The sequence below is a fragment of the Peromyscus maniculatus genome, chromosome 12 (assembly GCF_049852395.1).
Source record: "Peromyscus maniculatus bairdii isolate BWxNUB_F1_BW_parent chromosome 12, HU_Pman_BW_mat_3.1, whole genome shotgun sequence".
NCBI lineage: Eukaryota > Metazoa > Chordata > Mammalia > Rodentia > Cricetidae > Peromyscus > Peromyscus maniculatus.
The window spans coordinates 61678737-61701694 of NC_134863.1; the positions used below are offsets into that span (position 1 = coordinate 61678737).

At 38.2% G+C, this 22958-nt stretch overlaps 1 protein-coding gene across 4 annotated transcripts in view; it reads left to right on the forward strand.

Annotated features, from left to right (window-relative positions):
* The first annotated feature begins 4606 nt into the window (after nucleotides 1-4606).
* Robo1 (roundabout guidance receptor 1) overlaps nucleotides 4607-22958 on the forward strand; it is a 997953-nt gene continuing 979601 nt past the window's right edge. For all 4 annotated transcript variants that reach the window (XM_016002158.3, XM_076549102.1, XM_076549101.1 and 1 more), the window contains exon 1: nucleotides 4607-4888. The gene's annotated coding sequence lies outside the window, so the exon portion shown is untranslated. The remainder of the gene's footprint in view (nucleotides 4889-22958) is intronic.

Here is a 22958-nt window from a genome sequence, read left to right on the forward strand (position 1 = left end):
TGAGTTATTATACAAAACTAGAATAGGAATAAATATCTAACAGTAATAACAAAACATGGATATTAATAATTAGAAATTAGTTTAATCACTTCCATATGAGTGTTATTCACTTTTACTTTTAAATATATTTTACCTCAGTGGATAGAACAGAATAAAATTAAATGACTAAATATATTCATTTTAAGTACTTGTTAATATAGTTCAGTTGTCTTGGTAACAGGATAGTGGCAGTTCAAACCACATCTCCAATCCTTGTCTCTTTCCCAAAACTTTTCACTTAGTATCAACAAATCTTTCTTTTATTTTGTTTTTCAATATAATTATATATTACAGCTAAGCATTGATTTGACTCATAATTCAACTGGTACAACATTCTGTCCTTCAAAACTCATGTTCTGTTTTGAAACTAAGTTTCACACTCAAGTAACAACTTGAGTGTATCAAATCCTATCCTGTCTGGACTGTAGCAGTCATGTTTCCATGATGAAATCCAGAGTCAAAAATCTCAGCTGAGTCTCTATTCTCAAATTTCTCTGTTGATAAGATATCTACCTGTTTTATCTTAAACCAATACTGTCTCCAATTAATTCATGAGGCTGAATAATAGGCTGTGTTTACAAAGAAAATTCATGAGCCTATAAAAAGAAAGTTGTACTGAGCCCAAGAGTTGTATTGATACTTAGCCTAAGAATGACTCAGATTTGATTCTACGCCCTTAGAGTTGGAGCATACTGTTGCTTAGGTCAAAATATCTCTACTTGTTTCTTTGTTATAGTTCACATTTATATTATATTTTGTGAACATTTTAATAAACAAGTTTAATTCTTTGCATTCATAAAACATTTGAAGCTTCAATAAACAAGTAAATGGAACTCTCCTTTAGAAATTTGCATTGGAATTAACTTTCTATTAACACTTTCTCTAATTTCAAAGACTTATAACAGATGCCTGCCTATTTTTCTTTTGTTTTGTTGATTTTTCTTTCATCCTTTGCCAAAGTGTTTCTCTTCTACACTTTTATGATCAACTTTTATCTTGCCTGCTTTATAATCTCGTTTGATATAGTATAAAACAGCCTCCATAATGCATCAATCATTCTTTGCCAGTTATTTTTTAAAGAATTTCAAGTATTATAAACATTCCATTCATGGTGATAAAAAAAAAAAAAACTTTACCACAAAGCACTCTAGCCCCTTTTCTTTATATTTCTCTTTATATCATATTTAATCCAACTTTTTAGTTCTATATTACTCTTCATACTTATTATCTTTGCTATTTCCATGCTTGAATAGCAGTTCATCCCAAGTCAACTTTAAGTCAAATATTTGAATATAGTCTTTTGCAATAAAAGTATTTTAGTCTATTGTTTAATAAATCACAACTCAATTACAACTAATATGAATATTGTTACTTAATAGTCACCCATACTTGAAAATTCTACAATCATTAGGGTTATTCTTAACTTCACATTCTATTTTCAAAGTACAAATATATTGTAGCAATTTTCTTTTCCATCTATCAGAAATTAAAACTGCTTAACTATTATATTTAAAATACAATTATAGAAAATCATGATTTTGGAATTTCTACACATGAACACACACATAATAAAAAAGGCACATAGTGTTTAGAAAAGTAAACCTAATTTTATAATAACAATGCCATTAGAGTTTATTAAATGTTACCAAATAGTATATTGTATTTTAACCTCCCTAAATTTATAAAGAGAGCTAATCATACTAATGGAGATGGTCCAGGTAAGTTTTAATTTCAACTCTTAAAAGCTATTCACATTAGCAACAGGAAGACACTGTTATGATCCAAGGACATCATGGAAATCAGTTTCTGACAAAGCATGTATTGTCCTTGAAAACTGCACAGACAAATTGAGGGGTTCAACAGTACTTGATATAATAAAGAATATGTCAAGGGTATCACTACTGATGTTGAAACGTGACAACTACTACGGCTTTAAAATCAGTACTTACTAGGAGTTAACAGTATAACATGTATAATGATATATTATCATTTGTAGTATATGGTTCATGTCGAAGCAAATTGGATATATAGAAGAATTTTATCAAAGAAATGTAGAATTTTTATTCTGAATAAAACTTGATTTAAGATTCTGCATTACTTGCTGTATGGTGCAACATAATTCATGTTGAAAGTTACAAATGGTACAAGAACTTCAATAGACATGCTAGAAGGTTTATATTCCTTTACATTTTTTTTGAACTCTCCTACTTGTCCATTCTTCATCTTACATACTTATTATATGTAAACTGCAGTAGTTTTATGTGACTCACATCTACATGAATAGGACACATTTTTTTTAATTCTAGAAAGATTCAGTAAAAACCAATCTTCAACTTTTAATTACAAAGCAAATCATTATTTTCTGAGGTTTCCATGTAGAAACCAATTGAAAGATCAATAATATACTTATTTAAAAAGAACAATTGAATGTTAATCGTCTTCACTCAACTTTGTGTGGTCCTTATCCCTTCTTTTCCTTCTAATTAATTGTATTTAATGGATAACCAATTCATTTTATATTCCTTATCATAAATACATAAAGATATATAGATATTTTCATGTTAACACTAGTGTAAGTTGAAAAATAAATTGAGTAGACAATGTACTCAATGATTCTGAGTAAAAGTCTTCACAGAAAAAGGTGTTTATTTCAGAAACAAAGCACCAATAAGGAAAATGATGAAAATTTACTGCCAAGGTGCATGTATTTTTCCCCCCTCTGAGTCACTGGCCATTAGACATTTTTAAGAATCCACCTTTGGTGTTGTGAATGCAGATGTGTGAGCACTGGATTTACCATGCAGTGAAGAAAAGTCTGGCTGCACATCACTGCCCTGTGATAGTTAAATCTCTTTCCTACAGGCTGCAATCTGTAAGTCAGGTCTGGAAGGCAGAAAAGGCAACCTGGACTTGGAATAACACTTCTGTTGTCAAGGGTTACTGGTGGGGGGAAGGGAGGACTGTGCGGGGAAAGAGTTATGGAAATGAAGAGAGATCCTGGCACACACTCCATAAATTCAAATGTTATACCTGTGTTTGGAATAAGATCTGGATTCTGCTGTATATTTTATTTTTTGAATTTTCATTTATTTGTTTTACACATGACTGATGAATTTGTGGGTTTGTAGCAGCTGCCTCTATTAGATACACTACTTGCAAATATCATTCAGCAGTAAAATATGCATCTCATAATCCTGTATCCAAATTTGAATACACTACTAATATTTACCTCTAAGTAAAAGAAAGCCTTTGATTCTACCTTACTATAACATCAGCAAATATCTTAGGCAGGACTTGCTGGAAAGTTGGGTCATTTCATAGTGGGTGAAAATTTGCCTGTATGAAAAATGGAAGCCCTAAAACAACAGTATTCTTAAAAGCTTAAATTCAGCTATTGACATTCTATTTTTTTAATTAATTATGTAATATCAAACAGTCATCCTTGAACACAGACAAATAAGATCATACAGACTGAGCAAGTTGTATTTATGTGGTTAGGGATAGGTATGTATATACATATACATACTTTTATAACAAAATTTAGTGGAAAAAAAGAAGCCATGAATATGAAAGAGAGCGAGGAGGGGTATATGGAAAGGTTTCAAGGGAGAAAACGGAATGGGGAAATTGCATAATTGTATTGTAATTTCAAAACTAGAAGTTTTTTTTTAAAGTAGAGCTAATATACACAAAGTAAGATTTAAAAGTTCCCTTTTGCATTGATACACTGAAGTATTTTCTGGCAATGTTAAATGCTTCAAGTGACCAGTCACAGAGGTCTGGCTCACTGTAGATCTCCCAGTTGTGCCCATTCATATCTCTAATATAATAGCTGAGGGGAAAATGGAGAAAGCAAATGTGACAATTAAAAAACGTATACTTGACACATTGTATCCTTACTGATATTTTATGATGATGTGTATTTTCGTGCCAGCATTCAAAAGTAATCCAAAATTTCTGAATTTCTCATTTTGTAAAGTAGAAATGATGGCCATTGCCTTTAATCCCCCCTCCCCCACTGCGGCCACCCTTTAAACTATTTGGGGAAATCTCTCAGTTTTCATAATTGGTGCATACATTTTTGGGTTCTGCCATTTTAATCCACTTAAGTCAAGTTATTGGAATAGCCGTGCATTTTCATGAATAAAATTGAGTGCTATTTTACTTCTGTGAAGTGCAGAAGTGTTTGAGCAAATAACATGACCTGGATTCATATGAATCGTGCACTATAGAAAGCAAGAGGGAGGTTTTCTTGCCAAAATATCCGTGTGATTTTTTTTTCCTTCAGAAAATGTTCTTTGAAAATCCTTTGTATTATCAAAGCCACCCCCACAGACAATTAAAAGCAGATATGAAATGATAAATCACATGACCGGAGTTTAAATGTGAAGGCTTTCCCCCCCTTGGTTAAACATCGCAGCAGGCATTACAATACCAGAGGTAACGAATCAATTAAATCCATTTTCCCCTTGGCGTCTCCAAAGCTGCGTGCCGAGTGTTGCTGTACAGTTTAGAGCTGGAGCTAGGACCCAGGGGCCTCCGCAGCCACCAATAGAAGCGCACACTTGGACCTATTTGTATGCAATGCCGTGTGCTCTGCGCATTAATAGTAATACAGATAACGGGTATGAAAGAATTCTCTACTGAAGAAGGATTGAATATTTTTCCAGGGTGCTGAGACTGAGAAGAAACCCGACTTGACTCTCCCGGTTCCCCACTCATATCGAAGTCTCGGAAGGCTTTTGGCAGCGTTTAAACTCGGAAGGCTCTTCTCTGCATAGCAAAGTTGGAGGGCTGCGCCTGCATCGGAGAGCTGCTGCTGGATTTCTGGAGACAGTCTTATGGAAGGGTAAGTCTTGTCAATGACCGCAAAGGAAGTAGCTCTGGCTCTGGAATCCTGAAAGAGGTCGCTTGGTTTTATGGTGGTGGTCGATGGAGCGCAGAATGGGTGCGGAAAGGACTCTGCAGTTTGCCCAGAAATTGTGAGGGATGCACCAGGGATTTGGGGAGGGTACAATCAAAAACCTTCAGGCTAAATGGGAAATTGCAGCCTTAAGCTCTGGCGGGATTCAACAAGTTTCCCCGCAGAGATGTGGTGTTTGTTTTGTTGCCCTGCAAGTTGGGCCAGGTGTCTCTTATGAGTGAGCTGTGTTTGCTTAACAAAGAAGTTTCTGGATTTTTGCCTGTGTCGTGTGGCTGGGTTAATCCTTATTTGAGGAGGTTCCGTTCAGCCTTTGGTTTTCTTGGGGACACAGGGGGGATGATCGTGGGAAGTTCCGATTTTCAGTGTCCTGCTGGGTTCGGACTGGACGAGTTTGCTGAGTGGTCGGGGGCGGGGGGGTGTCTCTGAGCGCAAGGGTTTGTACTATGTGGAAAGACGCCAAAACCGCGCTCCGAGGAGCTTCCAAACTTTGAAAGCATTCTCCGAGAATGGATGAGAGCGAGGTCTTGGAAATTGAGCATTGCTGGGTGGATTGTGTTGAACTCTTAGAGATACATAGGTAATAGAGTTTTTTGAAACCTTTCATTCCAACCTGCTCCTTTTTCTTGGAAGCGATAGTGGTGATGCGGAGGAGATGGGGGATCAAAACCAAACCAGACCGGGGGTTGGGGGGGGCGTAATCTGAGAGGCAAAGGAGGGGAGAAGAAGCAGAGCTGATAGATGAATGAATGGGGTGCATCCCATCTTTCACACACAAAAACCTCACCCACGGGAAGTACTAGGAAGCGCTCCAGTTGGTGGCGTTCAGCCACAAAACATATTACAGGGAGGTCCAGGAGCCTCTGCATTATTGATGAAGCGCTGTGTCCTTTTGAGGGCCCTTCCGCTCCTTTTCTCAATCCCCTCTTGCTTCCTCTCTCCGATCCTCCCCACCTGAGAAAGGATCTTGGCGCGGTGCGACAGTGGGCTAGCCAGCCCCACAGTTCTGCGGACACAATAGGGAGAGGCTGATGAGCAGCTAGCTAATGCGGGATGCGGGAAAGCTCTCCTGGAAATCCCACTGCCGCAGCCTGGACTGCTGATCTGCTTTGCTCTAGGGCGCTGGAGGCTGCCTTGGTTCAGCAGCCTCGCACTATAAAAATTATTAGGAGCTCGCACCTGGGCATAAAGGTCTCTGATTACCGTTGTAGCAGGTCACTGCTGCAGGCAGTAGAGTACGTTTGGAAAGGCAGAATGCTATGGCCTCTTATGCATTCTGGGGACGGAGAAATCTAATGGTATGTGAAGATTCCTTGATAACACCCAAGCAGTAGAAGACCTGCGCTTCAAAATGGGGAATGATCCAAAGGTAGAGAAGGAAAACAGTGGTGAGATTGTAGGAGGAGAAAGGAAACAATTCAGGCCATTGGTCAGGCTTTTCTTTCAAGTGGATAGTTTCAAAAAAGGGGCTTTGGAACGCTGTGCCTGCCCTCTCTAGAAACCAAAGAGGCCGGCTTCCAGATAGGAGAGCTCACTAGAGACTCCTGCAGAGGAAGGCAGGAGAAGTCAGGGCAAGAGGTTTCATTTCGCACTGTCATTTAACCCTGACCTCAGCACCTCCCATCCTTTCACGCCCTTGCCGGGAGTACCAGACCCTGTAAATTCCTCTGGGTAGCTGTCTAGTGTAAGGGGGAAAAAAGTCTTTATGAGGCTGTGAGCTTTACAAAGACCTGCGAAGAGTGGTGTGGTGTGGTGGCGGGGCTGGGGTAAATCAGTGCCAGAGACTATTTAGGTAAGCGATCGCCAACCCCTTTCACTGAAGACTAAGAATCTGGAGGGAAGCTTGAAGTACTCCGCAAGACAGTCTGTAGAAGGGACACCTAGTAGAAATACATTCCTTTGAACACATTGAGGACTGCACTGTCACAGTATTTACCCTCATTTCTGTGCCCCCTTTGTTTTGGCTATTTGAGAATTAAGCTATAATAGAGGCAATGTTTGGAGAAACCACTGCCTATACGGAGATCAACTAGCACTCCTGTAACTGCATTTTCAACTTGGATGCGCCCAGGACATCAATGTAGGAGACTGGGTTTTACATCAAGACCTGTTTGCTTTCTATCTTGAGGCTCAGAAAGGAAAGGACAAATCCTGGAACATACTGATTTATTCACATAGAAAAACAGGTTGGAGGGTGCTCCTCTAACCCCACCCAGAGGGGGAAGGAAACACAGGTGTAACTAGCCGGAACAATCTTAAGTTAGAAAGAGCTTATTCAGTAGGAATAAGTGACTAAAGATGAGGAGTGTATGATGAATGAAGGCATGCATGTCATGTCATTGCCATGGGCCTGGGACTTCTGTTAGCATCTCTCTGTACACCCTTCTGCTTCCTGCATCTTTCCATTTAGCTTTGTCCAATCTACCAAATTGAAGCACAGTGCCACAGCTGCAGATCCCTGGTGGAGGCTTACTAGAGCAAACAGCTTTTAATCACAGGTTTGCTGCGTGTTCCCCACTTCCTCCTTATGGTTTCCATTCCCTTCCCCTGTCCTTGAACCCATATTACCATCTCCGGGACTATATCCACTGAAGGTTAGTTGCATCCAGTGATGTAGCACCGTGCTAATCATGGGAGGAGGAGAGCCATACAACAGCTGCCCGGGGAGTCACATAGCTTTAAAGCTGACTTTTCCTTACCCCAAACTGCACAAAATACGGAGTAAATATCCCAATGTCTCCCCAAAGGCAAGCATTTTCTCCTATATGATTGTCTTTTATTTTCCAGCATAACCAAATCAACTCAGATATGCTACAGCATCAGTGGGAGGGAGATTCAAAGGTGGCTGTGCACTCATGAGCCGTGTGCAGTTCCTGGGAGCTGGTGCTGCGTGCTTAGCTCTGCAGCCTCATCTTCGCCACCTAACTATACTTGATATATTAGGGTTATTTTTATTTAAGCAGGATTTAATATGTTACTTTCCTTAGGAGGTTCAGCAACTCAAGGCACTGCAAAGCCTGGGGGGGCAGGGGCCAAAAAAAGCAAGGCTACAAAGCCAGGCCTTGGCAGCATGATAAACGAGCAGGTGCATTGCACCATTTGAAATGGAATTTGAGATGAAGTTCCACCACATCCCTGGCAAAGGGAAGCATCTTTTGCCTAGAAAACCCAACTGACTTCTCTCACTTCCTTCCCTAAAATATATAAATTTGGAAGCAAAACATGATACATGGTAAAATTGTAACCTTGTTATATAATCATTCATCTCCCAAACCCACTGCTAAAATGAGCATTGTTATTATTGATCCTTTCACAAATATATCTAGCTACATTAATGCTTTATGAGTCAGACAAATCTCTTAATTCTATGAGGAACTGAGGTCCTAGAACAGTAGCTTATTTATCTAAGAGTGAGAACAGCTTTTCCCTAATGGCAAAAAACGAAGTGTAGTTTGCCTTCTGAATCCCTGCATGCTGCCCATGCAGCTTGTACACACACACACACACACACACACACACACACACACACACACGCGCTACTTAATTGATGTGAACATTAATGAGTTTTTGAATCCATAGGGTTCCTGGAAATAATTGCATGTGACTATTAAAGGATAACTATAAATATTGCTTTTGTTTGTTTGTTTATTTTTGAGACAGAGACTCACAATGTAGCCCATGCTGGCCTTCAAATTTCTTCATAGCCCAGGCTGTTCCTTTATTCTCACAATCCTCCCACCTAAGCTTCTGGGGTGCTAGGATCATTGATTTGTTCTAACCTTCCATGCTGCTTTTAAATGTGTCAACCATTTCAGCTAATTCTACCTTCTTATTTTCCCTCATATTTGACAATTCTTTATTTCTTTCTTCTAATGATGAACAATTCAGAGTACCCTAGATAAACTTTAGTTTACAAAACATTATTTGAATTTCTCCCAAACCAAACCTTTTAAGGAGTGACATTGCCAAGACCTCATAGGTAGCCAGTTATTTTCCTGTAAATCCCACTTTACTGTTAACCCTGTCTCAGGAGTCTAAAGGTTGGAGCCTACCAGGCAAGTGTATCATTTCAGAAATTGTTCACATCACTACATCCCTGGCTCTGCTGATATGGAGGATTCCTCACTTCACTTATAAAGCCTGGCCCATTTGCCTGGATATGTTTATGTTCTTCTACAGCCGTCAGGTTTCTCCGATTGCGCTAACTCACATATGTTATGACCTCTGACTTTCGACTTTCGAAATCAGTTACTATGGGTTCTACAGCTTTTCTCAGAATTGGGACCAGATAGCTGGCAGAAAGAACTCAAGGAAGGTCAGATTTGTTTTAACCTGTGATTTCAAAATATTCAATCCATTATGGTTGGGAAGACATGTGGAAGGAAAGCTGGTACCTCAGGATGGGTCAGGGATAGTGCAAAGCGGAATGCCACTGCTGGCAATTTTGTCAATGTCCTTATCCCGTGGGTGGTACCACCCATTTTCATGGTAGATATTTTCCCCTTAATAAATCTTCACTGAAAATCTTGTCGGGAACATACCTACTGATTGTTCTCAACAAATCCCCAAGATGACTCTAAACATAGTCATGCAGACAATGAAAGTTAGCTATCACAACTGACTTTCACTATCTTGGGCTCACATAAGTAAGGAAACACTTTTTTAGCATCTGCTCCAAAGTAGCATGTAGTTAATTCTACATTGTTTTGCATAGATTTTTGATCAGCTATGGTTTTCTGTTTGTTTATCATAGTTCTGTATTTAGAGTTTATTGTTTTCTTGTTGCCCATAGCAACCTAGATATCACAAAACATTTATGGGGTTTCAATAACAAAAAGAAAGTTTTATTTCTAATACATGCTTTTGCCACACCTGTATTCTAAACTATCTACTGAAAAGTACCTCAAGTATTTTAAAGGAACTGACTTAAAGGAAACCATTTAAACTTTAAAATCTTAAAACAACACACATGCTTCTTCTTGCTCAATTCTCTTTCCTACTTGAATTTCTAGTCTCTAAATAATGCCTCATATACCCAGACTAATCCACTTTTGCCTTGTCCTTTGGTGTGGTTCATTATGCTTTTGTGATATTTCATGATGGTCCTTTTTCATAGGCCTAACCCATTTCCTGCTTCCTCTTCCATGGTCAGCATTATGTCACCAACATTGTTGTAACATGCAGTCACATTCATGAGTTTATAAAAGCCACCCTTCTACTCCACAAATAATGCAGTGTAAATTCCTCCAGATGTCACGATCTGAACCTCAAATCATTCTCTTCCTTCAGACTTAACTGGTTCGCATCTTCTAAAATATTTGGGATATTTCGTTTTCCCTGCTTTTGATTATGTCTGAATATTTCCATCAAGTGGTTCCCATTTTCTTGCTCATTTTGTGATCACAACAAAATTAGGGCTTATCCTGTGAAGACCTTTATGTGAAACAAATGGATCTAAACATGCCTCCCTTTCAGAGTTGTTCCAAAACTCGTTCTAAAACTGCATGACATTTATTTATTAATTGCCACCATGACATTGTGCTAAGTGTTCAAATGTTGCTCAAAGTTCAAGTGTTGACATCCAAAGCTGCAGCTAGGAGCAGGTTCTTACATTTATGATCCTAGCAACTAGGCTATTGATACAGGATGATTGCTATCAGTTCACCCTGAGTCAGAGTAATCTCTGAGCCAACCTAAGCTACAGAGTCAGTCCTTGCTTCAAAAAAAATACTTATATGCATGCATATATACATACAAAGAAGATATCCTGAACTATATAGTGGTGTAACAAACAGTGAAGATTTGGAGAAGGGATTAATTCAAAAGGCCCCATATATACACATAGTATAACAATAGGAGTATTAGCAAGCTCTTGTGTGTTCCTTTTCACATATGTGAGAATAGAGCTCCCTATAAAGCCCACTTCAGACATTTATCTACACCACTTATATCTCATCCTCTAGACTGTAGCAGTAAAATGATTATTCTTCATAAGCCACCCTGTATGTGATTCTCTGTTTAAGCAGACAAGGCTTAAGTGAAACACCAAACCATGAGTAAACAAATTATGCACTACAGTCTCTAGAACATATAAGACAGGCTTTTGAAATACACATTTTAGTGAGCATCCCTAATGTAAACAGGAACTGTTTGTCACAACAATTGCCCCTCAGCTCAGCCATATCAATATGCGTTCAGGGTGGGGCTGTAGCACAGGCTCTTCCATCGTATAGAGAACAGCAACACTGTCTTTCTGGAGTACTATGCTTCAAAAACTAAACTATACAACACAAAAACAAACAAAAAGCTGTGGTGGTATTGTGTTCCCCAAAATATTGTGCACCCTAATAAACTTATCTGGGGTCAGAGAACAGAACAGCCACTAGATACAGAGGCTAGAAAATGGTGGCACTCATGCCTTTAATCATAGCATTCCAGAGGCAGAAATCCCTCTGGATCTCTGTGAGTTCAAGGCCACAATGGAAACAGCCAGGCATGGTGACACATGCCTTTAATCTCAGAAAGCGAGCCTTTAATCCCAGGGAGTGATGGCAGATAGCAGAAAGGTATATAAGGCATGAAGACCAGAAACTAGAAGCATTTGGCTGGTTAAGCTTTCAGGCTTTCAAGCAGCAGTTCAGCTGAGATTCATTCTGGATGAGGACTCAGAGGCTTCCCATCTGAGGAAACAGGATCAGCTGAGGAATTGGCAAGGTGAGGTTGCTGTGGCTTGTTCTGCTTCTCTGATCTTCTAGCATTCACCACAATAACTGGCCTTAGGTTTGATTTAATTAATAAGAACTTTTAGATTCCTGCTACAAAAAGCTATGTGATAAATATGACCTGGATCCGCCAAGACCTTTTTGCCATGGCTAGAGTCTTTCACCAGAAAAGCACATGTATGAATGGCAGAGATTCTCTAGCTCCCTATGGAGATTATCTGAGTCCCTATGGAGATCATCAGATGTTGTTGTTCAGTGTACTTGGAGGTTTAAGCTTATGGAACTTTTATAATCATGACCTCTTGATTACAAAAGCAGAGGTAAAACATGTCTGTACTTATTACCCTCACTAAACGTTAAGATGGTAAATATAAAATCAAGCTTCCTGTCCACTCTTCTGGATTGCATCTCCTTTTTTTTTTCTTTTAAAGCAGTTTTATTTTCTTTTCCTTTTTCTTTTCTAAATTTTTAATTAATTTAATTTTACATATCAGGCACGGATTTCCCTGTCCTCCCTTCTCCTACCCCCCAATACCCCCCCATTCCCACCTACTCCAAGGACTGCATCTTCTAACAAGAAGCTCATGCTATAACTTTTCTGAAGATATTTGCATTTTTAGAATATTTATATTGTTATTATTTTTGATCATGTGTAAGAATCTATGTCTGTGTGTAGATATGTGTACATTAGTGCAGATGCCTTTGAAGGTCAGAGACATGGGGTCCTCTAGAGCTGGAGTTATAGGCTATGAGCTTCCCTTTCTGAGTTCTGGGGACACGAATTGGGTCCTCTTGACCACAGAACCATCTCTGTATTCCCCTACTTGATTTTTTTAAATTTTATTATTTAATTTAATTTTACATATCAGCCACTGATTCCCTTGTTCTCCCCCCTCCCGGCCCCCTTCCCACCTTCCTCCCAGCTCACCGCCCATTCCCATCTCCTCCAGGGCAAAGACTCCCGTGAGGATTGAGATCAACCTGGTAGATTCAGTCCAGGCAGGTCCAGTCCCCTCCTCCCAGGCTGAGCCAAGTGTCCCTGCATAAGCCCCAGGTTTCAAACAGCTAACTCATGCACTGAGCACAGGACCCAGTCCCACTGCTTGGATACTTCCCAAACAGATTAAGCTAATCAACTGTCTCACTTATCCAGAGGGCCTGATCCATTTGGGGCTCCTCAACTATTCGTTTATAGTTCATGTGTTTCCAATCGTTTGGCTATTTGTCCCTGTGCTTTATCCAACCTTGGTCTCAACAATTCTCACACATACAAACCCTCCTCTTTCTTGACAATTAGACTCCTGGAGCTCCACCTGGGGCATGGCCACGGTCTCTGCATCTGGTTCCCTTAGTCATTGGATGGGGTTTCTAGCACAACAATTAGGGTGTTTGGCCATCCAATCACCAAAGTAGGTCAATTCGGGCTGTCTCTCGGCCATTGCCAGTAGTCTATTGTGGAGGTATCTTTGTGGATTTCTGTGGGCCTCTCTAGCACTTTGCTTCTTCCTATTCTCATGTGGTCTTCATTTATCATGGTCTTTTATTCCTTGTTCTCCCTCTCTGTTCTTGATCCAGCTGGGATCCTCCACTCCCCTAAGCTCTCTTTCCCTCAACCCTTGCCCTTCATTACCCCCACTCATGTCCATGTTTTTCATGTAGATCTCATCCATTTCTCTGTCATTGGGCGATCCCTGTGTCTTTCTTGGGGTCCTGTTTTCTGGGTAGCCTCCTTAGAGTTGTGAGTAGCAGTCTAGCCATCTTTGTTTTACATCTAGTATCCTCCTATGAGTGAGTACATACCATGTTTGTCTTTCTGAGTCTCGGTTACCTCACTCAGAATGATTTTTTCTAGATCCATCCATTTGCCTGCAAACCTCATGATTTTCTGTTAGGATATCTATATGTACCCAGAAGAACTTTGAATCACAATTAGTGCTGTGGGACTAACTAAAATATTTAGATAAGTTTAATTATTATCTGAATATTGTTCTCATGGTTTGCTCAAGTTTTCTTAGCTAGATCTACTTCATACATTTTCATTACTCTATAGTATTGAGAATAACACATGTATTATAATTTGTGCTTCTCATTCTTGTTAATGGACATTTGAATTTCCCAGTATGAAATTTGATGTAACAATGTTACTACACATTTCATTATGCAAGTACCTAATATTATCTTAGGTGTGTCTAGAATTGAAATGGCATAGCCATTTTGGTCCTCAACTTTCTTTTTTTTTTTCTTTTTCTTTTTATAAATACACTCTTCTCTCATACAATACGTCATGACCATAGTTTCTCCTCCCTCTAATCTTTAAACCCCACTTCCCAACTCCGTCTCTCCCAGATCCACTCCCTCTCCATTGGTCTTCAGCTTTATATTGCTGTGACAAAGTGCTTAAGAAAATCAGTCTGAAGGAGAAAAAAAACTATTTTGTTTCAAAGTTTCATAGCTGAGTCTACTTTTTCAGGCTGTAGGTGTGACATACATTATGGAGATAGACTGTGTCACAGCAAATGCTACTCCATTTTAGCCAGGAAAGAAACAAATCAGTAGACAGAGAGCTGGGAAAATATACCCACATCATGCCCACTGTGAGCTGCTTCCTCCAATTAGGCCTTCTTTCCCTCAGGTTCTGTTAACTCTCATAGTTAACTCTGCATAGTCCTTTCAACTCTGAAGACTTCGTGGGATACAATATTGGTTATATGAGAGCCTTCATGATCCAATCCACACCTCTACCTCTGAATGCTTTTGCTTTGAAGAAGAATTATTAAAACATGTCTTTGGTGACATTTCAAGACCTAATTTATAACATTACTTCTGTCCTTTTTAATTTTTAGATGTTTATTTATTTTAATTTTTAAGAATTTCATATGCAAGAAATGTGTTTACATCATTTCTACCCCTCTCATCTTCTCTGGTCCCTGTTCCTTTTCTAATCCATGACCTTTCGTTCTATAATTATTATCAACACACACACATATATTTGTATATATGTGTGTATATACACACACACACATATATATATATATGTATACGTGTTGTTTTTAATTAGAATTTGAACTTAAATAGTTATTTTCTAAATAGTGAATAAGCATATTTGGATAGTGGCTACTGTCCTGGATACATCAGATATAAAATGAATTCATAATCATAGATTGTTATGTCAATAATTATTAGTATAAATAAAGTGATCAGAAATTTTAAAATGAATGAATTAATGAAGGGGTTTATAGGAATCATTAATTGTTTCAATTCATTGTTTTAAATAGACAGATGACAATCATTTAGAATGTGTTCATGATTATGTTAGTAAGAATCAGTTTATAACTTTTTAAGCTTTAGCAGGTAAAATGTAATCTCAGTCCAGTCAAGAGGATAACCACTGGTCACAAGTACCACAAAGACCAAGATAAACATCAAAGTTTATTTCTTTATTCTCCTCTTGATTGAAATAGATTATTTCCTCATATAATATATTGTGATTATGGTTTCCCCTCCTACTCTTTTAAGTTCCTACTCACTCTCTCACATCATCCTATCTACCTCCTTTCTGTTTCTCATCAGAAAAAAAATTGTTTCTAAGGGTTAATAATCAAATCAAATTAAATGAAACATAATAAGGTGAAAAGAAAACTACATTTTATTGTTTTTGTTATTATTCTTCTTTTTAGACCAGTAGTCTTTGGTTTTACCTTAGGGACCAGGCTATTTAGTATTTGGATCTTGTTCAATGAAGCATTATCATGTATGTGTTCCATCTTATGGAATGGGACTTAAATCAAATCAGATATTGGTTGGATACTCCTACAAATTTGAGCGGCCATTGTACTAGCATATTTTGCAGGCAGGACACCATTGTAGATCAAAAGGTTTGTGGCTGGGTTGTTGTCTTCATTTCTCCTTTGCTAGTGTGCATAGTACATTACCAAACCAAAGACACTAGCAAGAAAGGGTGAAGGCTCTCTGTAAGCTCCAGCCCAACCTCTCTATGTTCAGTGAGTTGTGTAGTGGTGTCTTAGGACCTTGTAATCAGTGTGTGGAAAGCAATATAAACTTTTTGTAAGCAGCCTGGGTTGATTAGGGGTACCCATGGGACCAATCTGGCCAAAATCTCACATATTTATGTTAACCCTATCCTGGTACTGGTAGCATCCATTTGATGACAAGACAAGTACATTCAGGTCTCTGTCTTCCCCATTATCTGGCAGTTTCTTTTATATTGCCTTTGTATATGTACATATTTTAGGAAGTGTTTATTGTATGTATGGAAGCTTCCATATGAAAGCTAAAAATTATTTTTAATGTTATTGTATTGTAATTTTGATGAGATTTGCATAGAATTTGTAGATTGCTTTTGAAATGGCTGTTTTTACTATGTTAATCCTACTGATCCATGAACAGAACATAGGAGTTCTTTCCATCTTTTGATATATTCTTCAATTTTTTCTTCATTGTCTTAAAGCTTTTATCATATAAGTATTTTACTTGCTTGGTTAGAGTTACCTCAAGATATTTTGCATTATTTGAGACTATTGTGAAATGTGTTGTTTTCCTGATTTCTCTGCCAGTAATTTGTATATGAGAAGGCTACTGACTTTTTTTAAATTAATTTTATATCCTGATACTTTGCTGAAAGTGTTCATCAGCTGTAGGAGATTTTGTTGTAATTTTTAAGACACATATATTATTATATCATCTGTAAATACAGATACCTTGAAGTCTTCCTGTTTTTTTTTTTTTATCCTCTTGATCTCTTCAGTTGTTTTATTGCTCTAGCTAGGACTCAAGTACTATACTGAGTAGATATGGAGAGAGTGAGCAATTGTGTCTTGTTTTTGACTTTAGTGGAATTACTTTAAATCTTTGTCCATTTAAGGTGATGTTGGCTATGGACTTGTAAACTGCCTTTATTATGTTGAGTTATGTACATGGTATCTGACTTTTTTCATGAAGGGGTATTGGATTTTGGCAAAGACTTCTCTGAATCTAAGGAGATGATCATGTGGTTTGTGTCTTTTAGTTTGCTTATTTGGTAGATTACATTTATTGATTTATATATGTTGAGTCACTCCTGTATTTCTGGGATGAAGAATACTTGATCATAGTGGATGATTTTTTGATGAGTTTTTGGATTTGGTTTACAAGTATTTTATTGAGAAATCTTTCATCTATGTTCATAAGTGAAGTTGGTCTGTAGTTTTCTTTCTGTGCTGTGTCTTTATGTTGTTTCCAAATCACTGTAACTGTTCCTCTTAAAACAAATTGGGTAATATTCCTTATGTTTCTATTTTGTAGAATAATTTGAGGAGTATTGATTCGAATTCTTTGAAAGTCTGGTAAAATTATGTGCTAAAACATCTGTCCCTGAACTTGTTTTGTTGGTAGATTTTAACTGCTGCTTCTATTTCACTGGGGGATATAGGTCTACTTAAATAGCTTATCAAATCTTGATTTAACTTTGCTAAGTGGTATGTATTGCATAAAAAATTATCCATTGTTTTAGATTTTCCCAAATGATGAATAATCTTTTTTTTTAATTTATCCTTATGATTCTATGGATTTTCTCAGTGTCTGTTGTTATGCCCTCCTTTTTATCTCTAATTTTGTTAATTTGGATCTTCTCAATCTGTCTTTTAGTTAACTGGGCTTTGGATTTGTCAGTCTTACTGATATTTTCTAAAAGAACCTCATATTTGTTTCCTTGATCCTTTGTGTCATTTTTTTGTTTCTTTTTATTCAGCTTATGCCCCAAGTTTAATTATTTATTTCCATCTCGTCCTTTGGGATATGATTTCTTCTTTTTTGGTTTGGACCTTTCCGCCCTGCTGTTACGTTACTAGTATCTCCAATTACATCATATAGTAGTCACTTAGTGATTGGAACTGACCTCTTAAAACCACTTTCTTCATGATCCATAAGTTTCCACATGTTAAAAAGTTATTTTCATTCAATTCTAGAAAGTCTTTTAATTTTTTTTTAAACTTCTGTCTTGGCCCATTTCTCATTCAGTAGTTAAGTTCTTCAGTTTCCATAAGTTTAAGCTTTCTTTTGTTTCTGTTGCTGATGTCCAAGTTTAATCCATGATGGCCAGATAGAATGAAGGTTGTTATTACAAATTTTTTTATCTGTTGAGACTTGCAGATAGAATGAAGGTTGTTATTTCAATTTATTTGTATCTGTTGAGATTTTTTTTGTGTCCAAATATGTTTCCAGTTTTGGAGAAAGTTCCTTGATGTAATGAGAAAAAGTTATATTCTTTGGTGTTTGGTTGAAAGGTTTCGTAAATAACTTTTGGGTCCATCAGTTGGCTCCAGAAATTCTCTGTTTAGTTTTTGTCTGGATGACTTATTTATTGATGAGATTAGTGTATTTGGAAATCTCTCACTATCAACATTTAAGGATCACTATGTGATTTAAACTGTAAGAGTGTTTCTTTTATGATCTTTGGGTACTCTTGTTTGGTTCATAGGTGTTAAGAATTGCAATGTATTCTTAGGGGAATTTTTCCTTTCATGACTATCTTATGTTATTCCCTATCTCTTCTGATTAGTTTTGGTTTAAAGCTTATTTTGTCAAGTATTGAAATGGCTAGACTGGTTTGCTTCTTAGATCTATTTGCTTGGAGTATCTTTTTCCAACTCTTTACTGTGAGATAATAATGTCTATTCTTTATGTTGAGATACGTTTCTGGGAGGCAGCAAAAGAATGGATCCTGTTTTCACATACGGTTTGTTAGTCTATGTCTTCTTTTTTCATTTAATTAATATTATTTCCATTTATTTTACATACCCACCACAGTTTCCCCTTCCTCCTCTCCTCCAGTTCCTTTCCCCGACTCCTATATACCACCCTCCCCATGCACTTCTCCTCCATCTCCACTCAGAAAGGGGCAGGACTCCCATGGGCTTGAACAAAGCATGACACATCAAATTGAGGTAGGACCAAATCTCCTCCTACTGTATCAAGGCTGGGCAAGGTATTGCAGTATGGGAAAAAGGTTCCCAAAAGCCATCTTAGTACCAGGGACAGGTCCTGATCTCGCTGCTAGGAGCCTTACAAACAAACCAAACTATGATGTAGGGGTGGTTGTCTCTACCCTGAAGCACCGCCTCTAGTAGGTGGCAGGTAACTGCTAGATACCTGTCCCCTCCCCCGGGGTGTGGCCAAGACAAGGACCCTTTAGGGCCTAGAATGAGTAAGTGCTCACTCTCTCTTGGCTACCTCGTGGTAGTGGATACTGGTGCTGCAGATCAGGGCAGAGTTCTCCAGAGAACCACATTGGACTGCACTCCACCCCTCCTCGATCTCTGTGACACACATGCAGAGGGCCTAGGTCAGTTCATGCAGGCTCCCTAACTGTTGGTCCAGAGTCCATGAGCTCTCATGAATTCAGGTCACCTGTCTCTGTAAGTTCCCTACTCCTGACTTTGATCCTCCTGGCTCATGCAATCCCTCTTCCCTTTCTTCAGGAGAACTCCCAGAGCTCAGCACAGCACTTGGCTGAGGATCTCTGTATCTGCTTCTATCAGTTATTAGTTAAAGGCTCTCTGATGACAATTAGGGTAGTCACCAACCTGATTATAGTAGATGGCCAGTTCAGGCACCTTCTCCACTATTGCTAGGAGTCTTAGCTGGGGTCATCCTTGTGATGACCTGGCACCAGGTTTCTCTCCAAACCCAAAATGACACCCACATCAAAATGTCTCTTTGTTTACTCTCCCTCTCTGTCCTACCCTCATCCCTCCTTGCTCTACCAGCCAATTCTTCCATCCCCCACAACCCTGACCCCCAATTTACCCAGGAGATATCTTTTGTTTCCCCTTCCCAGGGAATTCCACGCATCCCTCGTTGGTCCTCTTTGTTATCTAACCTCTCTGGAGTTGTGATTTATAGATTGGCTATCCTGTACTTTACTCCTGATATCCACTTATGAGTGAGTACATACCACATTTGTCTTTCTGGGTCTGGGTTACCTCACTCAGAATGATTTTTTTTCTAGTTCCATCCATTTGCCTGCAAATTTCATGAGGTCATTTTTTTTTTAACCACCGAGTAATACTCCGTTGTGTAAATGTACCACATCCTTGTCCATTCTTTGGTTGAGGGGCATCTTGTTGTTGCTGTTGTTTTTCCAGGTTTTGGCTATTACAAATAATGCTTGCTCTGAACAAAGCTGAGCAAGTGTTCTTGTGGTATGATAGATCATCCTTTTGGTGTATGCCCAAGATTGGTATAGCTGGGTCTTGAGGTAGGATTGATTCCCATTTTTCTGAGAAACTGACATATTGATTTCCAAAGTGGTTGTACAAGTTTGTACTCCAACTAGCAGTGAAGGAGTGTTCCCCTTGCTCCACATCCACTCCAACATAAGCTGTCATCAGTGTATTTGATCTTAGCCATTCTAACAGGTATAAGATAGTATTTCAGAGTCATTTTGATTTACATTTCCTTGATGACTAAGGATGTTGAATAGTTCTTTAAGTGTATTTCAGCCATTTCAGATTCTTCTGTTGAGAATTCTCTGTTTAGATCTGTAGCCCATTTTTTAATTGGATTATTAGGTATTTTGAGGTCTAGTTTCTTGAGTTTTTTTTTTATATATTTTGGAGACCAGCCCTGTGTCAGATATGGGGTTGGTGAAGATCTTTTCCCATGCTGTAGGCTTTCGTTTTGTCTTATTGACAATGTTCTTCACTTTACAGAAGCTTTTCAGTTTCAGAAGTTGCCATTTATTAACTACAGATCTCAGTGTCTGTGCTACTGATGTTATATTCAGAAAGTAGTCTGTGCCAATGCATTCAAAGCTCTCTCTCTCTTTCTCTCTCTCTCTCTCTCTCTCTCTCTCTCTCTCTCTCTCTCTCTCTCTCTCTCTCTCTCTCTGGTTATTCGAGACAGGGTTTCTCAGTGTAGCTTTGCACCTTTCCTGGAACTCAATCTGTAGCACAGGCTGGCCTCAAACTCACAAAGATCTGGCTGCCTATACCTCCCAAGTGCTGGGATTAAAGGCATGCACCACTACCGCCCAACTCCCACTTTCTTTTCTATCAGGTTCAATGTAACTGGATTTATGTTGAGGTCTTTGATCCACTTGGACCTTAGTTTTGTTCAGGGTGATAGATATGGGTGTGTTTGAATTCTTCTACATGCTGACATCCAGTTATGCCAGCACTATTTGTTGAAGATTCTTCTTTCCATTGTATAATTTTGACTTCTTTGTAAAAAAAAAATTCAGGTGTTCATAGGTGTGTGCATTTATGTCAGGGTCTTTGGATTCCATTAATCCACATGTCTGTTTAATATATGCCAATTCCAAGCTGTTTTTATTACCGTATTACACTTTTATTTTATACTATGATAGAGCTAGTAGAGCTTGAAGTCAGGGATGGTGATACCACCTGAAATCCCTTTATTGTACAGAATTGTTTTAGCTATCCTGAGTTTTTTGTTTTTCCATATGAAGTTGTTCTTTCCAGGTCTGTGAAGAATTGTGTTGGGATTCTGATGGGGACTGCATTGAATCTGTAGATTGCTTTTGGGAAGATTGCCATTTTTACTATGTTAATCCTACTTATCCATGAACATAAGTATCTTTCTATTTTCTGATATCTTGTTCAATTGTCTATGTCTTTTTACTGGGGAATTAAGACCATTGATTTTAATAGATATCAATGACCAGTGTTTGTTGATTCCTATTATTTTGTTGTTGTGGTGGTGGTGGTGGTGATGGTGGTGGAGTGTGTGGGTTTTCCTTCTTTTGTTTTGATGGTCTGGTATTATTTTTCTCCTGTGTTTTCTTGGATGTGGTGAACCTCTTTATAGAGTTTTCTTCTATTGCTTCCTGTAGAGCTGGATTTGTAGATAGATATTGCTTAAACTTAGATTTATCTTGGAATGTGTTGTTCTTTCCATCTACTGTGATTGAAAGTTTTTCTTGTTATAGTAGTGTGGGTTGGTAACTGTCATCTCTTAGAGTTGGTAGAACATTTGTTTAGGCCTTTCCTATTTTAAGAGTATCAATTGAGAAGGCAGGTGTTATTCTAATTGGTTTGCTTTTATATGTTACTTGGTAATTTTCCCTTAAGCTTTTAATATTATTTCTTTGTCCTGCACATTTAGTGTTTTGACTGTTATGTGCTCAGGGAAATTTCTTTTCTGGTTCAGCCTCTTTGGTCTTCTGTATCCTTATTATACCTTAATAGTTACCCACTTCTTTAGGTTAAGGGAATTTTCTTCTATGATTTTGTTGAAAGTATTTTCTGTGCCTTTTACTTGGTGGTTTTTGTCCTTCCTTTATTCCTATTATTCATAGATTTAGCCTTTTCATAGTTTCATAATTTCAGGATTATTTTAGATTTAACAAATTCTTTGACAGAGGTATCCATTTCTTCTATTCCAACTTCAGTGACTCTTTCCTCACTTGTATTTTTTTGGTGAGGCTTGACTTTTAGATTCCTGTTGAAGTTCTTAATGTTATCATTTCTAGATTTCCCACAGATTGAGTTTTCTTTATTGATTCAGTTTTGACTTCCAGAATGGTTTTATTCACATTCTTCCACTTTTATTTGAATTTACATAGATTTCTGAAGCCATTTGGTCATTGCCTCTTTAAGGACTCTGACATTCAAAAAAGCTGTTTTAAGGTCTTTGCCTTGTACTTCAACTATGTTTAAATTCTCAGGGCCTACTGTGGTAGGTTTGCTAGGGTTCAGTGGAGATATATTGTCCTGCTGGCTGTTGATTGGGTTTTCATGCTGGCTTCTATGCATCTTGCTTTGGGAAGATTGTAATTTTATATGCTGATACCAAGTCTTGTCTTCATTGGTTTGGTGTTTTGTTGATTTGTTTCTGTTGCCATCTTTGGTTCCAAGGAGGGTACATTAGTTGTTTTTCCTGGAAAGAAATTTTTATGGAGAATCCTGCTATGTCTGGTCACTGGTTTGTGTAAAAAGTGTTTCTGAATATATGTTGCTGACAGAAACTGAGATGGGTGGAGTTGGACTGTTAGTTGAGGGGATTCACAGGATGGAGGAAAGCTGGATATTCTACTAGAATCTGCTAAGTACTGTGGGAATTGGAAAAAAGAATGAGGAGTAGCCACACAGAGAGTCTGCTACAGAGCTGGGGATTCAACTGGAGAACTGGATTTGGAGGAGAAGAGAAGAAGTGAAAATCTGAAGCTTGCCTGCATGCTTCAACAGCCTACTTGCTTCTTTGGATATCTTGGCTGGTGAGTTCCCAGAGAATTCCAGGTGGTTTGGGGGCTGGGATAA